The 17,314-nt window shown below is 46.5% G+C and overlaps 8 non-coding genes across 8 annotated transcripts; all 8 read left to right on the top strand.

Annotated features, from left to right (window-relative positions):
• The first annotated feature begins 590 nt into the window (after positions 1 to 590).
• On the top strand, positions 591 to 662 carry trnad-guc (transfer RNA aspartic acid (anticodon GUC)). The gene has a single exon. It is a non-coding gene; the product is annotated as a tRNA-Asp (tRNA).
• A 1,603-nt stretch (positions 663 to 2,265) lies between these two features.
• Positions 2,266 to 2,337, top strand: trnad-guc (transfer RNA aspartic acid (anticodon GUC)). The gene has a single exon. It is a non-coding gene; the product is annotated as a tRNA-Asp (tRNA).
• A 3,289-nt stretch (positions 2,338 to 5,626) lies between these two features.
• trnad-guc (transfer RNA aspartic acid (anticodon GUC)) lies at positions 5,627 to 5,698 on the top strand. The gene has a single exon. It is a non-coding gene; the product is annotated as a tRNA-Asp (tRNA).
• A 1,613-nt stretch (positions 5,699 to 7,311) lies between these two features.
• Positions 7,312 to 7,383, top strand: trnad-guc (transfer RNA aspartic acid (anticodon GUC)). Its single transcript has one exon. It is a non-coding gene; the product is annotated as a tRNA-Asp (tRNA).
• A 1,604-nt stretch (positions 7,384 to 8,987) lies between these two features.
• trnad-guc (transfer RNA aspartic acid (anticodon GUC)) lies at positions 8,988 to 9,059 on the top strand. Its single transcript has one exon. It is a non-coding gene; the product is annotated as a tRNA-Asp (tRNA).
• A 1,604-nt stretch (positions 9,060 to 10,663) lies between these two features.
• On the top strand, positions 10,664 to 10,735 carry trnad-guc (transfer RNA aspartic acid (anticodon GUC)). The gene has a single exon. It is a non-coding gene; the product is annotated as a tRNA-Asp (tRNA).
• Positions 10,736 to 14,023: 3,288 nt separating this feature from the next.
• Positions 14,024 to 14,095, top strand: trnad-guc (transfer RNA aspartic acid (anticodon GUC)). Its single transcript has one exon. It is a non-coding gene; the product is annotated as a tRNA-Asp (tRNA).
• Positions 14,096 to 15,708: 1,613 nt separating this feature from the next.
• On the top strand, positions 15,709 to 15,780 carry trnad-guc (transfer RNA aspartic acid (anticodon GUC)). The gene has a single exon. It is a non-coding gene; the product is annotated as a tRNA-Asp (tRNA).
• Positions 15,781 to 17,314: the final 1,534 nt, after the last annotated feature.

The raw sequence follows: 17,314 nt of genomic DNA, 5'->3' as shown, positions 1-17,314 counted from the left end.
AAACAGATGATTCTTCTGCACAGTCTGACATTCCTGCAGCCTGGAGCTGATCTACTGGTTTCGTCTGACAAGGGGAGAACTGTCTCCCCGACTGAGCCTGGTTTCTCACCGGGTTTTTTCTCCATCCTTTCACCGATCGAGTTTTGGTTTCTTCCCTCTGTCGCTTCTGGCAGGCGGAGCTGGGGACACTTCATGTACAGCGATATCGTTGACTTGATTGCAAATTATTGCACAGATACTATTTAAACTGAACTTAGCTGAATGATGTCATCAAAGAGTTCAATAACGAAATGCCTTTAACTGTCATTTTGCTTTTTGACGCACTGTGTTCCTAATTAATGTTGTTCAGTTGCATTGACGCAATACTTTCTGTTTAAAGCGCAATTTAAAAAAAAAAAAAAAAAAAAAAGAGTCCAAACAATGACCCCTGCTACGGGTAGTGTTCCAAGTGTTATGCGACTTCAGCTAATGATGGGTCCATCAGAAATTTTACGGTGCTAGGGCTGGGTCTGCGTCAGAAGAAGCCATGCATTGTTTAGTTATGTCAGTGCAGTGCCGTCAGTTGGGGGAGAAACGGCAGCATGCACGGCTCCTCGTTAGTATAGTGGACAGTATCTCCGCCTGTCACGCGGAAGACCGGGGTTCGATTCCCCGACGGGGAGAGCTGGTTCTTTTCGTCTTCCGAATGATCCATCCAAAATGTTTGGTTGGATTCGCAGGTCACAGAAGGAGTTCTGCTTCGACGTCAGCCCGAGCCAAAGGACATGCGTTGGCCGGGAATCGAACCCGGGTCAACTGCTTGGAAGGCAGCTATGCTCACCACTATACCAACAACGCAGGCGGAAGTCAGTAGCTTTATTGACGCACTGTGTTCCTAATAAATGTTGTTCAGTTGCATTGACACAATACTTTTTGTTTAAAGCGCAATTTAAAAAAAAAAAAAAAAAAAAAGAGTCCAAACAATGACCCCTGCTACGGGTAGTGTTGCAAGTGTTATGCGACTTCAGCTAATGATGGGTCCATCCGAAATTATTCCATCCAAAAGTTTTGGGTGGAGGCACAGGTCACAGAGGGAGTTCTGCTTCGACGTCAGCCCGAGCCAAAGGACATGCGCACTGCTCTCTCCAACTGCTTGGAAGGCAGCTATGCTCACCACTATACCACCAACGCAGTCAGCAGTCAGCAACTTGCGCCGTCACTAAGAAGGCTCGAAGTGCACGAGTCGCCGATAGGGCTAGAGGAGCAGATGAGATCTTTGTTTGGACCCGTCACTAAAGAGAGCCTTCAAGAATTTGCATCCCGTCACGTACAAGAAAGCGCTGCCTTCCCATCCGGCTAAATAAACACGAAGTGGTCAAACGCAGAGAGTGCCTATAATAACCAAAAGCCCAATCAAGGCAATCTCTTTCTCATGCCTCTATCTGAAAAGTTGGATAAAATCTTATATGAAAAAAAAAGTCTTTTAAAGAAATCCCTTATTCCGAGGTCACCGTAGCCACCAGATCCAGTCTGTATCCGCTTCAGTCACCCGGATCCAGTCCGTATCCAGAGAAGATGGTGGATCAACACCTAGAAAGGACCTCTATGGCCCAGAAACACAGCGGAGACCGTGACAACTAGATGAGCCGCAGATACAAATCACCTGTAAAGACCACCTGGACAAGACCACAGGAAACAGATGATTCTTCTGCACAGTCTGACATTCCTGCAGCCTGGAGCTGATCTACCTGTTTCGTCTGACAAGGGGAGAACTGTCTCCCCGATTGAGCCTGGTTTCTCACCGGGTTTTTTCTCCATCCTTTCACCGATCGAGTTTTGGTTTCTTGCCTCTGTCGCTTCTGGCAGGCGGAGCTGGGGACACTTCATGTACAGCGATATCGTTGACTTGATTGCAAATTATTGCACAGATACTATTTAAACTGAACTTAGCTGAATGATGTCATCAAAGAGTTCAATAACGAAATGCCTTTAACTGTCATTTTGCTTTTTGACGCACTGTGTTCCTAATAAATGTTGTTCAGTTGCATTGACACAATACTTTTTGTTTAAAGCGCAATTTAAAAAAAAAAAAAAAAAAAAAAAAAGAGTCCAAACAATGACCCCAGCTACGGGTAGTGTTCCAAGTGTTATGCGACTTCAGCTAATGATGGGTCCATCAGAAATTTTACGGTGCTCGGGCTGGGTCTGCGTCAGAAGAAGCCATGCATTGTTTAGTTATGTCAGTGCAGTGCCGTCAGTTGGGGGAGAAACGGCAGCATGCACGGCTCCTCGTTAGTATAGTGGACAGTATCTCCGCCTGTCACGCGGAAGACCGGGGTTCGATTCCCCGACGGGGAGAGCTGGTTCTTTTCGTCTTCCGAATGATCCATCCAAAATGTTTGGTTGGATTCGCAGGTCACAGAAGGAGTTCTGCTTCGACGTCAGCCCGAGCCAAAGGACATGCGTTGGCCGGGAATCGAACCCGGGTCAACTGCTTGGAAGGCAGCTATGCTCACCACTATACCAACAACGCAGGCGGAAGTCAGTAGCTTTATTGACGCACTGTGTTCCTAATAAATGTTGTTCAGTTGCATTGACACAATACTTTTTGTTTAAAGCGCAATTAAAAAAAAAAAAAAAAAAAAAAAAGAGTCCAAACAATGACCCCTGCTACGGGTAGTGTTGCAAGTGTTATGCGACTTCAGCTAATGATGGGTCCATCCGAAATTATTCCATCCAAAAGTTTTGGGTGGAGGCACAGGTCACAGAGGGAGTTCTGCTTCGACGTCAGCCCGAGCCAAAGGATATGCGTTGGCCGGGAATCGAATCCGTGTCAACTGCTTGGAAGGCAGCTATGCTCACCACTATACCACCAACGCAGTCAGCAGTCAGCAACTTGCGCCGTCACTAAGAAGGCTCGAAGTGCACGAGTCGCCGATAGGGCTAGAGGAGCAGATGAGATCTTTGTTTGGACCCGTCACTAAAGAGAGCCTTCAAGAATTTGCATCCCGTCACGTACAAGAAAGCGCTGCCTTCCCATCCGGCTAAATAAACACGAAGTGGTCAAACGCAGAGAGTGCCTATAATAACCAAAAGCCCAATCAAGGCAATCTCTTTCTCATGCCTCTATCTGAAAAGTTGGATAAAATCTTATATGAAAAAAAAGTCTTTTAAAGAAATCCCTTATTCCGAGGTCACCGTAGCCACCAGATCCAGTCTGTATCCGCTTCAGTCACCCGGATCCAGTCCGTATCCAGAGAAGATGGTGGATCAACACCTAGAAAGGACCTCTATGGCCCAGAAACACAGCGGAGACCGTGACAACTAGATGAGCCGCAGATACAAATCCCTTGTAAAGACCACCTGGACAAGACCACAGGAAACAGATGATTCTTCTGCACAGTCTGACATTCCTGCAGCCTGGAGCTGATCTACTGGTTTCGTCTGACAAGGGGAGAACTGTCTCCCCGACTGAGCCTGGTTTCTCACCGGGTTTTTTCTCCATCCTTTCACCGATCGAGTTTTGGTTTCTTCCCTCTGTCGCTTCTGGCAGGCGGAGCTGGGGACACTTCATGTACAGCGATATCGTTGACTTGATTGCAAATTATTGCACAGATACTATTTAAACTGAACTTAGCTGAATGATGTCATCAAAGAGTTCAATAACGAAATGCCTTTAACTGTCATTTTGCTTTTTGACGCACTGTGTTCCTAATTAATGTTGTTCAGTTGCATTGACGCAATACTTTCTGTTTAAAGCGCAATTTAAAAAAAAAAAAAAAAAAAAAAGAGTCCAAACAATGACCCCTGCTACGGGTAGTGTTCCAAGTGTTATGCGACTTCAGCTAATGATGGGTCCATCAGAAATTTTACGGTGCTAGGGCTGGGTCTGCGTCAGAAGAAGCCATGCATTGTTTAGTTATGTCAGTGCAGTGCCGTCAGTTGGGGGAGAAACGGCAGCATGCACGGCTCCTCGTTAGTATAGTGGACAGTATCTCCCCCTGTCACGCGGAAGACCGGGGTTCGATTCCCCGACGGGGAGAGCTGGTCCTTTTCGTCTTCCGAATGATCCATCCAAAATGTTTGGTTGGAGTCGCAGGTCACAGAAGGAGTTCTGCTTCGACGTCAGCCCGAGCCAAAGGACATGCGTTGGCCGGGAATCGAACCCGGGTCAACTGCTTGGAAGGCAGCTATGCTCACCACTATACCACAAACGCAGGCGGAAGTCAGTAGCTTTATTGACGCACTGTGTTCCTAATAAATGTTGTTCAGTTGCATTGACACAATACTTTTTGTTTAAAGCGCAATAAAAAAAAAAAAAAATAAAAAAAAAGAGTCCAAACAATGACCCCTGCTACCGGTAGTGTTGCAAGTGTTATGCGACTTCAGCTAATGATGGGTCCATCCGAAATTATTCCATCCAAAAGTTTTGGGTGGAGGCACAGGTCACAGAGGGAGTTCTGCTTCGACGTCAGCCCGAGCCAAAGGACATGCGCACTGCTCTCTCCAACTGCTTGGAAGGCAGCTATGCTCACCACTATACCACCAACGCAGTCAGCAGTCAGCAACTTGCGCCGTCACTAAGAAGGCTCGAAGTGCACGAGTCGCCGATAGGGCTAGAGGAGCAGATGAGATCTTTGTTTGGACCCGTCACTAAAGGGAGCCTTCAAGAATTTGCATCCCGTCACGTACAAGAAAGCGCTGCCTTCCCATCCGGCTAAATAAACACGAAGTGGTCAAACGCAGAGAGTGCCTATAATAACCAAAAGCCCAATCAAGGCAATCTCTTTCTCATGCCTCTATCTGAAAAGTTGGATAAAATCTTATATGAAAAAAAAAGTCTTTTAAAGAAATCCCTTATTCCGAGGTCACCGTAGCCACCAGATCCAGTCTGTATCCGCTTCAGTCACCCGGATCCAGTCCGTATCCAGAGAAGATGGTGGATCAACACCTAGAAAGGACCTCTATGGCCCAGAAACACAGCGGAGACCGTGACAACTAGATGAGCCGCAGATACAAATCACCTGTAAAGACCACCTGGACAAGACCACAGGAAACAGATGATTCTTCTGCACAGTCTGACATTCCTGCAGCCTGGAGCTGATCTACCTGTTTCGTCTGACAAGGGGAGAACTGTCTCCCCGATTGAGCCTGGTTTCTCACCGGGTTTTTTCTCCATCCTTTCACCGATCGAGTTTTGGTTTCTTGCCTCTGTCGCTTCTGGCAGGCGGAGCTGGGGACACTTCATGTACAGCGATATCGTTGACTTGATTGCAAATTATTGCACAGATACTATTTAAACTGAACTTAGCTGAATGATGTCATCAAAGAGTTCAATAACGAAATGCCTTTAACTGTCATTTTGCTTTTTGACGCACTGTGTTCCTAATAAATGTTGTTCAGTTGCATTGACACAATACTTTTTGTTTAAAGCGCAATTTAAAAAAAAAAAAAAAAAAAAAAAAAGAGTCCAAACAATGACCCCAGCTACGGGTAGTGTTCCAAGTGTTATGCGACTTCAGCTAATGATGGGTCCATCAGAAATTTTACGGTGCTAGGGCTGGGTCTGCGTCAGAAGAAGCCATGCATTGTTTAGTTATGTCAGTGCAGTGCCGTCAGTTGGGGGAGAAACGGCAGCATGCACGGCTCCTCGTTAGTATAGTGGACAGTATCTCCGCCTGTCACGCGGAAGACCGGGGTTCGATTCCCCGACGGGGAGAGCTGGTTCTTTTCGTCTTCCGAATGATCCATCCAAAATGTTTGGTTGGATTCGCAGGTCACAGAAGGAGTTCTGCTTCGACGTCAGCCCGAGCCAAAGGACATGCGTTGGCCGGGAATCGAACCCGGGTCAACTGCTTGGAAGGCAGCTATGCTCACCACTATACCAACAACGCAGGCGGAAGTCAGTAGCTTTATTGACGCACTGTGTTCCTAATAAATGTTGTTCAGTTGCATTGACACAATACTTTTTGTTTAAAGCGCAATTAAAAAAAAAAAAAAAAAAAAAAAAGAGTCCAAACAATGACCCCTGCTACGGGTAGTGTTGCAAGTGTTATGCGACTTCAGCTAATGATGGGTCCATCCGAAATTATTCCATCCAAAAGTTTTGGGTGGAGGCACAGGTCACAGAGGGAGTTCTGCTTCGACGTCAGCCCGAGCCAAAGGATATGCGTTGGCCGGGAATCGAATCCGTGTCAACTGCTTGGAAGGCAGCTATGCTCACCACTATACCACCAACGCAGTCAGCAGTCAGCAACTTGCGCCGTCACTAAGAAGGCTCGAAGTGCACGAGTCGCCGATAGGGCTAGAGGAGCAGATGAGATCTTTGTTTGGACCCGTCACTAAAGAGAGCCTTCAAGAATTTGCATCCCGTCACGTACAAGAAAGCGCTGCCTTCCCATCCGGCTAAATAAACACGAAGTGGTCAAACGCAGAGAGTGCCTATAATAACCAAAAGCCCAATCAAGGCAATCTCTTTCTCATGCCTCTATCTGAAAAGTTGGATAAAATCTTATATGAAAAAAAAAGTCTTTTAAAGAAATCCCTTATTCCGAGGTCACCGTAGCCACCAGATCCAGTCTGTATCCGCTTCAGTCACCCGGATCCAGTCCGTATCCAGAGAAGATGGTGGATCAACACCTAGAAAGGACCTCTATGGCCCAGAAACACAGCGGAGACCGTGACAACTAGATGAGCCGCAGATACAAATTCCTTGTAAAGACCACCTGGACAAGACCACAGGAAACAGATGATTCTTCTGCACAGTCTGACATTCCTGCAGCCTGGAGCTGATCTACTGGTTTCGTCTGACAAGGGGAGAACTGTCTCCCCGACTGAGCCTGGTTTCTCACCGGGTTTTTTCTCCATCCTTTCACCGATCGAGTTTTGGTTTCTTCCCTCTGTCGCTTCTGGCAGGCGGAGCTGGGGACACTTCATGTACAGCGATATCGTTGACTTGATTGCAAATTATTGCACAGATACTATTTAAACTGAACTTAGCTGAATGATGTCATCAAAGAGTTCAATAACGAAATGCCTTTAACTGTCATTTTGCTTTTTGACGCACTGTGTTCCTAATTAATGTTGTTCAGTTGCATTGACGCAATACTTTCTGTTTAAAGCGCAATTTAAAAAAAAAAAAAAAAAAAAAAGAGTCCAAACAATGACCCCTGCTACGGGTAGTGTTCCAAGTGTTATGCGACTTCAGCTAATGATGGGTCCATCAGAAATTTTACGGTGCTAGGGCTGGGTCTGCGTCAGAAGAAGCCATGCATTGTTTAGTTATGTCAGTGCAGTGCCGTCAGTTGGGGGAGAAACGGCAGCATGCACGGCTCCTCGTTAGTATAGTGGACAGTATCTCCGCCTGTCACGCGGAAGACCGGGGTTCGATTCCCCGACGGGGAGAGCTGGTTCTTTTCGTCTTCCGAATGATCCATCCAAAATGTTTGGTTGGATTCGCAGGTCACAGAAGGAGTTCTGCTTCGACGTCAGCCCGAGCCAAAGGACATGCGTTGGCCGGGAATCGAACCCGGGTCAACTGCTTGGAAGGCAGCTATGCTCACCACTATACCAACAACGCAGGCGGAAGTCAGTAGCTTTATTGACGCACTGTGTTCCTAATAAATGTTGTTCAGTTGCATTGACACAATACTTTTTGTTTAAAGCGCAATTAAAAAAAAAAAAAAAAAAAAAAGAGTCCAAACAATGACCCCTGCTACGGGTAGTGTTGCAAGTGTTATGCGACTTCAGCTAATGATGGGTCCATCCGAAATTATTCCATCCAAAAGTTTTGGGTGGAGGCACAGGTCACAGAGGGAGTTCTGCTTCGACGTCAGCCCGAGCCAAAGGACATGCGCACTGCTCTCTCCAACTGCTTGGAAGGCAGCTATGCTCACCACTATACCACCAACGCAGTCAGCAGTCAGCAACTTGCGCCGTCACTAAGAAGGCTCGAAGTGCACGAGTCGCCGATAGGGCTAGAGGAGCAGATGAGATCTTTGTTTGGACCCGTCACTAAAGAGAGCCTTCAAGAATTTGCATCCCGTCACGTACAAGAAAGCGCTGCCTTCCCATCCGGCTAAATAAACACGAAGTGGTCAAACGCAGAGAGTGCCTATAATAACCAAAAGCCCAATCAAGGCAATCTCTTTCTCATGCCTCTATCTGAAAAGTTGGATAAAATCTTATATGAAAAAAAAAGTCTTTTAAAGAAATCCCTTATTCCGAGGTCACCGTAGCCACCAGATCCAGTCTGTATCCGCTTCAGTCACCCGGATCCAGTCCGTATCCAGAGAAGATGGTGGATCAACACCTAGAAAGGACCTCTATGGCCCAGAAACACAGCGGAGACCGTGACAACTAGATGAGCCGCAGATACAAATCACCTGTAAAGACCACCTGGACAAGACCACAGGAAACAGATGATTCTTCTGCACAGTCTGACATTCCTGCAGCCTGGAGCTGATCTACCTGTTTCGTCTGACAAGGGGAGAACTGTCTCCCCGATTGAGCCTGGTTTCTCACCGGGTTTTTTCTCCATCCTTTCACCGATCGAGTTTTGGTTTCTTGCCTCTGTCGCTTCTGGCAGGCGGAGCTGGGGACACTTCATGTACAGCGATATCGTTGACTTGATTGCAAATTATTGCACAGATACTATTTAAACTGAACTTAGCTGAATGATGTCATCAAAGAGTTCAATAACGAAATGCCTTTAACTGTCATTTTGCTTTTTGACGCACTGTGTTCCTAATAAATGTTGTTCAGTTGCATTGACACAATACTTTTTGTTTAAAGCGCAATTTAAAAAAAAAAAAAAAAAAAAAAAAAAGAGTCCAAACAATGACCCCAGCTACGGGTAGTGTTCCAAGTGTTATGCGACTTCAGCTAATGATGGGTCCATCAGAAATTTTACGGTGCTAGGGCTGGGTCTGCGTCAGAAGAAGCCATGCATTGTTTAGTTATGTCAGTGCAGTGCCGTCAGTTGGGGGAGAAACGGCAGCATGCACGGCTCCTCGTTAGTATAGTGGACAGTATCTCCGCCTGTCACGCGGAAGACCGGGGTTCGATTCCCCGACGGGGAGAGCTGGTTCTTTTCGTCTTCCGAATGATCCATCCAAAATGTTTGGTTGGATTCGCAGGTCACAGAAGGAGTTCTGCTTCGACGTCAGCCCGAGCCAAAGGACATGCGTTGGCCGGGAATCGAACCCGGGTCAACTGCTTGGAAGGCAGCTATGCTCACCACTATACCAACAACGCAGGCGGAAGTCAGTAGCTTTATTGACGCACTGTGTTCCTAATAAATGTTGTTCAGTTGCATTGACACAATACTTTTTGTTTAAAGCGCAATTAAAAAAAAAAAAAAAAAAAAAAAGAGTCCAAACAATGACCCCTGCTACGGGTAGTGTTGCAAGTGTTATGCGACTTCAGCTAATGATGGGTCCATCCGAAATTATTCCATCCAAAAGTTTTGGGTGGAGGCACAGGTCACAGAGGGAGTTCTGCTTCGACGTCAGCCCGAGCCAAAGGACATGCGCACTGCTCTCTCCAACTGCTTGGAAGGCAGCTATGCTCACCACTATACCACCAACGCAGTCAGCAGTCAGCAACTTGCGCCGTCACTAAGAAGGCTCGAAGTGCACGAGTCGCCGATAGGGCTAGAGGAGCAGATGAGATCTTTGTTTGGACCCGTCACTAAAGGGAGCCTTCAAGAATTTGCATCCCGTCACGTACAAGAAAGCGCTGCCTTCCCATCCGGCTAAATAAACACGAAGTGGTCAAACGCAGAGAGTGCCTATAATAACCAAAAGCCCAATCAAGGCAATCTCTTTCTCATGCCTCTATCTGAAAAGTTGGATAAAATCTTATATGAAAAAAAAAGTCTTTTAAAGAAATCCCTTATTCCGAGGTCACCGTAGCCACCAGATCCAGTCTGTATCCGCTTCAGTCACCCGGATCCAGTCCGTATCCAGAGAAGATGGTGGATCAACACCTAGAAAGGACCTCTATGGCCCAGAAACACAGCGGAGACCGTGACAACTAGATGAGCCGCAGATACAAATCCCCTGTAAAGACCACCTGGACAAGACCACAGGAAACAGATGATTCTTCTGCACAGTCTGACATTCCTGCAGCCTGGAGCTGATCTACCTGTTTCGTCTGACAAGGGGAGAACTGTCTCCCCGATTGAGCCTGGTTTCTCACCGGGTTTTTTCTCCATCCTTTCACCGATCGAGTTTTGGTTTCTTGCCTCTGTCGCTTCTGGCAGGCGGAGCTGGGGACACTTCATGTACAGCGATATCGTTGACTTGATTGCAAATTATTGCACAGATACTATTTAAACTGAACTTAGCTGAATGATGTCATCAAAGAGTTCAATAACGAAATGCCTTTAGCTGTCATTTTGCTTTTTGACGCACTGTGTTCCTAATAAATGTTGTTCAGTTGCATTGACACAATACTTTTTGTTTAAAGCGCAATTTAAAAAAAAAAAAAAAAAAAAAAAAAGAGTCCAAACAATGACCCCAGCTACGGGTAGTGTTCCAAGTGTTATGCGACTTCAGCTAATGATGGGTCCATCAGAAATTTTACGGTGCTAGGGCTGGGTCTGCGTCAGAAGAAGCCATGCATTGTTTAGTTATGTCAGTGCAGTGCCGTCAGTTGGGGGAGAAACGGCAGCATGCACGGCTCCTCGTTAGTATAGTGGACAGTATCTCCGCCTGTCACGCGGAAGACCGGGGTTCGATTCCCCGACGGGGAGAGCTGGTTCTTTTCGTCTTCCGAATGATCCATCCAAAATGTTTGGTTGGATTCGCAGGTCACAGAAGGAGTTCTGCTTCGACGTCAGCCCGAGCCAAAGGACATGCGTTGGCCGGGAATCGAACCCGGGTCAACTGCTTGGAAGGCAGCTATGCTCACCACTATACCAACAACGCAGGCGGAAGTCAGTAGCTTTATTGACGCACTGTGTTCCTAATAAATGTTGTTCAGTTGCATTGACACAATACTTTTTGTTTAAAGCGCAATTAAAAAAAAAAAAAAAAAAAAAAAGAGTCCAAACAATGACCCCTGCTACGGGTAGTGTTGCAAGTGTTATGCGACTTCAGCTAATGATGGGTCCATCCGAAATTATTCCATCCAAAAGTTTTGGGTGGAGGCACAGGTCACAGAGGGAGTTCTGCTTCGACGTCAGCCCGAGCCAAAGGTTATGCGTTGGCCGGGAATCGAATCCGTGTCAACTGCTTGGAAGGCAGCTATGCTCACCACTATACCACCAACGCAGTCAGCAGTCAGCAACTTGCGCCGTCACTAAGAAGGCTCGAAGTGCACGAGTCGCCGATAGGGCTAGAGGAGCAGATGAGATCTTTGTTTGGACCCGTCACTAAAGAGAGCCTTCAAGAATTTGCATCCCGTCACGTACAAGAAAGCGCTGCCTTCCCATCCGGCTAAATAAACACGAAGTGGTCAAACGCAGAGAGTGCCTATAATAACCAAAAGCCCAATCAAGGCAATCTCTTTCTCATGCCTCTATCTGAAAAGTTGGATAAAATCTTATATGAAAAAAAAAGTCTTTTAAAGAAATCCCTTATTCCGAGGTCACCGTAGCCACCAGATCCAGTCTGTATCCGCTTCAGTCACCCGGATCCAGTCCGTATCCAGAGAAGATGGTGGATCAACACCTAGAAAGGACCTCTATGGCCCAGAAACACAGCGGAGACCGTGACAACTAGATGAGCCGCAGATACAAATCCCTTGTAAAGACCACCTGGACAAGACCACAGGAAACAGATGATTCTTCTGCACAGTCTGACATTCCTGCAGCCTGGAGCTGATCTACTGGTTTCGTCTGACAAGGGGAGAACTGTCTCCCCGACTGAGCCTGGTTTCTCACCGGGTTTTTTCTCCATCCTTTCACCGATCGAGTTTTGGTTTCTTCCCTCTGTCGCTTCTGGCAGGCGGAGCTGGGGACACTTCATGTACAGCGATATCGTTGACTTGATTGCAAATTATTGCACAGATACTATTTAAACTGAACTTAGCTGAATGATGTCATCAAAGAGTTCAATAACGAAATGCCTTTAACTGTCATTTTGCTTTTTGACGCACTGTGTTCCTAATTAATGTTGTTCAGTTGCATTGACGCAATACTTTCTGTTTAAAGCGCAATTTAAAAAAAAAAAAAAAAAAAAAAGAGTCCAAACAATGACCCCTGCTACGGGTAGTGTTCCAAGTGTTATGCGACTTCAGCTAATGATGGGTCCATCAGAAATTTTACGGTGCTAGGGCTGGGTCTGCGTCAGAAGAAGCCATGCATTGTTTAGTTATGTCAGTGCAGTGCCGTCAGTTGGGGGAGAAACGGCAGCATGCACGGCTCCTCGTTAGTATAGTGGACAGTATCTCCCCCTGTCACGCGGAAGACCGGGGTTCGATTCCCCGACGGGGAGAGCTGGTCCTTTTCGTCTTCCGAATGATCCATCCAAAATGTTTGGTTGGAGTCGCAGGTCACAGAAGGAGTTCTGCTTCGACGTCAGCCCGAGCCAAAGGACATGCGTTGGCCGGGAATCGAACCCGGGTCAACTGCTTGGAAGGCAGCTATGCTCACCACTATACCACAAACGCAGGCGGAAGTCAGTAGCTTTATTGACGCACTGTGTTCCTAATAAATGTTGTTCAGTTGCATTGACACAATACTTTTTGTTTAAAGCGCAATAAAAAAAAAAAAAATAAAAAAAAAGAGTCCAAACAATGACCCCTGCTACCGGTAGTGTTGCAAGTGTTATGCGACTTCAGCTAATGATGGGTCCATCCGAAATTATTCCATCCAAAAGTTTTGGGTGGAGGCACAGGTCACAGAGGGAGTTCTGCTTCGACGTCAGCCCGAGCCAAAGGACATGCGCACTGCTCTCTCCAACTGCTTGGAAGGCAGCTATGCTCACCACTATACCACCAACGCAGTCAGCAGTCAGCAACTTGCGCCGTCACTAAGAAGGCTCGAAGTGCACGAGTCGCCGATAGGGCTAGAGGAGCAGATGAGATCTTTGTTTGGACCCGTCACTAAAGGGAGCCTTCAAGAATTTGCATCCCGTCACGTACAAGAAAGCGCTGCCTTCCCATCCGGCTAAATAAACACGAAGTGGTCAAACGCAGAGAGTGCCTATAATAACCAAAAGCCCAATCAAGGCAATCTCTTTCTCATGCCTCTATCTGAAAAGTTGGATAAAATCTTATATGAAAAAAAAAGTCTTTTAAAGAAATCCCTTATTCCGAGGTCACCGTAGCCACCAGATCCAGTCTGTATCCGCTTCAGTCACCCGGATCCAGTCCGTATCCAGAGAAGATGGTGGATCAACACCTAGAAAGGACCTCTATGGCCCAGAAACACAGCGGAGACCGTGACAACTAGATGAGCCGCAGATACAAATCACCTGTAAAGACCACCTGGACAAGACCACAGGAAACAGATGATTCTTCTGCACAGTCTGACATTCCTGCAGCCTGGAGCTGATCTACCTGTTTCGTCTGACAAGGGGAGAACTGTCTCCCCGATTGAGCCTGGTTTCTCACCGGGTTTTTTCTCCATCCTTTCACCGATCGAGTTTTGGTTTCTTGCCTCTGTCGCTTCTGGCAGGCGGAGCTGGGGACACTTCATGTACAGCGATATCGTTGACTTGATTGCAAATTATTGCACAGATACTATTTAAACTGAACTTAGCTGAATGATGTCATCAAAGAGTTCAATAACGAAATGCCTTTAACTGTCATTTTGCTTTTTGACGCACTGTGTTCCTAATAAATGTTGTTCAGTTGCATTGACACAATACTTTTTGTTTAAAGCGCAATTTAAAAAAAAAAAAAAAAAAAAAAAAAGAGTCCAAACAATGACCCCAGCTACGGGTAGTGTTCCAAGTGTTATGCGACTTCAGCTAATGATGGGTCCATCAGAAATTTTACGGTGCTAGGGCTGGGTCTGCGTCAGAAGAAGCCATGCATTGTTTAGTTATGTCAGTGCAGTGCCGTCAGTTGGGGGAGAAACGGCAGCATGCACGGCTCCTCGTTAGTATAGTGGACAGTATCTCCGCCTGTCACGCGGAAGACCGGGGTTCGATTCCCCGACGGGGAGAGCTGGTTCTTTTCGTCTTCCGAATGATCCATCCAAAATGTTTGGTTGGATTCGCAGGTCACAGAAGGAGTTCTGCTTCGACGTCAGCCCGAGCCAAAGGACATGCGTTGGCCGGGAATCGAACCCGGGTCAACTGCTTGGAAGGCAGCTATGCTCACCACTATACCAACAACGCAGGCGGAAGTCAGTAGCTTTATTGACGCACTGTGTTCCTAATAAATGTTGTTCAGTTGCATTGACACAATACTTTTTGTTTAAAGCGCAATTAAAAAAAAAAAAAAAAAAAAAAAAGAGTCCAAACAATGACCCCTGCTACGGGTAGTGTTGCAAGTGTTATGCGACTTCAGCTAATGATGGGTCCATCCGAAATTATTCCATCCAAAAGTTTTGGGTGGAGGCACAGGTCACAGAGGGAGTTCTGCTTCGACGTCAGCCCGAGCCAAAGGATATGCGTTGGCCGGGAATCGAATCCGTGTCAACTGCTTGGAAGGCAGCTATGCTCACCACTATACCACCAACGCAGTCAGCAGTCAGCAACTTGCGCCGTCACTAAGAAGGCTCGAAGTGCACGAGTCGCCGATAGGGCTAGAGGAGCAGATGAGATCTTTGTTTGGACCCGTCACTAAAGAGAGCCTTCAAGAATTTGCATCCCGTCACGTACAAGAAAGCGCTGCCTTCCCATCCGGCTAAATAAACACGAAGTGGTCAAACGCAGAGAGTGCCTATAATAACCAAAAGCCCAATCAAGGCAATCTCTTTCTCATGCCTCTATCTGAAAAGTTGGATAAAATCTTATATGAAAAAAAAAGTCTTTTAAAGAAATCCCTTATTCCGAGGTCACCGTAGCCACCAGATCCAGTCTGTATCCGCTTCAGTCACCCGGATCCAGTCCGTATCCAGAGAAGATGGTGGATCAACACCTAGAAAGGACCTCTATGGCCCAGAAACACAGCGGAGACCGTGACAACTAGATGAGCCGCAGATACAAATTCCTTGTAAAGACCACCTGGACAAGACCACAGGAAACAGATGATTCTTCTGCACAGTCTGACATTCCTGCAGCCTGGAGCTGATCTACTGGTTTCGTCTGACAAGGGGAGAACTGTCTCCCCGACTGAGCCTGGTTTCTCACCGGGTTTTTTCTCCATCCTTTCACCGATCGAGTTTTGGTTTCTTCCCTCTGTCGCTTCTGGCAGGCGGAGCTGGGGACACTTCATGTACAGCGATATCGTTGACTTGATTGCAAATTATTGCACAGATACTATTTAAACTGAACTTAGCTGAATGATGTCATCAAAGAGTTCAATAACGAAATGCCTTTAACTGTCATTTTGCTTTTTGACGCACTGTGTTCCTAATTAATGTTGTTCAGTTGCATTGACGCAATACTTTCTGTTTAAAGCGCAATTTAAAAAAAAAAAAAAAAAAAAAAGAGTCCAAACAATGACCCCTGCTACGGGTAGTGTTCCAAGTGTTATGCGACTTCAGCTAATGATGGGTCCATCAGAAATTTTACGGTGCTAGGGCTGGGTCTGCGTCAGAAGAAGCCATGCATTGTTTAGTTATGTCAGTGCAGTGCCGTCAGTTGGGGGAGAAACGGCAGCATGCACGGCTCCTCGTTAGTATAGTGGACAGTATCTCCGCCTGTCACGCGGAAGACCGGGGTTCGATTCCCCGACGGGGAGAGCTGGTTCTTTTCGTCTTCCGAATGATCCATCCAAAATGTTTGGTTGGATTCGCAGGTCACAGAAGGAGTTCTGCTTCGACGTCAGCCCGAGCCAAAGGACATGCGTTGGCCGGGAATCGAACCCGGGTCAACTGCTTGGAAGGCAGCTATGCTCACCACTATACCAACAACGCAGGCGGAAGTCAGTAGCTTTATTGACGCACTGTGTTCCTAATAAATGTTGTTCAGTTGCATTGACACAATACTTTTTGTTTAAAGCGCAATTAAAAAAAAAAAAAAAAAAAAAAGAGTCCAAACAATGACCCCTGCTACGGGTAGTGTTGCAAGTGTTATGCGACTTCAGCTAATGATGGGTCCATCCGAAATTATTCCATCCAAAAGTTTTGGGTGGAGGCACAGGTCACAGAGGGAGTTCTGCTTCGACGTCAGCCCGAGCCAAAGGACATGCGCACTGCTCTCTCCAACTGCTTGGAAGGCAGCTATGCTCACCACTATACCACCAACGCAGTCAGCAGTCAGCAACTTGCGCCGTCACTAAGAAGGCTCGAAGTGCACGAGTCGCCGATAGGGCTAGAGGAGCAGATGAGATCTTTGTTTGGACCCGTCACTAAAGAGAGCCTTCAAGAATTTGCATCCCGTCACGTACAAGAAAGCGCTGCCTTCCCATCCGGCTAAATAAACACGAAGTGGTCAAACGCAGAGAGTGCCTATAATAACCAAAAGCCCAATCAAGGCAATCTCTTTCTCATGCCTCTATCTGAAAAGTTGGATAAAATCTTATATGAAAAAAAAAGTCTTTTAAAGAAATCCCTTATTCCGAGGTCACCGTAGCCACCAGATCCAGTCTGTATCCGCTTCAGTCACCCGGATCCAGTCCGTATCCAGAGAAGATGGTGGATCAACACCTAGAAAGGACCTCTATGGCCCAGAAACACAGCGGAGACCGTGACAACTAGATGAGCCGCAGATACAAATCACCTGTAAAGACCACCTGGACAAGACCACAGGAAACAGATGATTCTTCTGCACAGTCTGACATTCCTGCAGCCTGGAGCTGATCTACCTGTTTCGTCTGACAAGGGGAGAACTGTCTCCCCGATTGAGCCTGGTTTCTCACCGGGTTTTTTCTCCATCCTTTCACCGATCGAGTTTTGGTTTCTTGCCTCTGTCGCTTCTGGCAGGCGGAGCTGGGGACACTTCATGTACAGCGATATCGTTGACTTGATTGCAAATTATTGCACAGATACTATTTAAACTGAACTTAGCTGAATGATGTCATCAAAGAGTTCAATAACGAAATGCCTTTAACTGTCATTTTGCTTTTTGACGCACTGTGTTCCTAATAAATGTTGTTCAGTTGCATTGACACAATACTTTTTGTTTAAAGCGCAATTTAAAAAAAAAAAAAAAAAAAAAAAAAAGAGTCCAAACAATGACCCCAGCTACGGGTAGTGTTCCAAGTGTTATGCGACTTCAGCTAATGATGGGTCCATCAGAAATTTTACGGTGCTAGGGCTGGGTCTGCGTCAGAA

The sequence above is a fragment of the Carassius gibelio genome, chromosome B19, assembly GCF_023724105.1.
Source record: "Carassius gibelio isolate Cgi1373 ecotype wild population from Czech Republic chromosome B19, carGib1.2-hapl.c, whole genome shotgun sequence".
Classification (NCBI taxonomy): Eukaryota; Metazoa; Chordata; class Actinopteri; order Cypriniformes; family Cyprinidae; genus Carassius; species Carassius gibelio.
The sequence above is the reverse complement of the archived record's forward strand: the minus strand, read 5'-3'. Positions and strand labels throughout refer to the sequence as shown.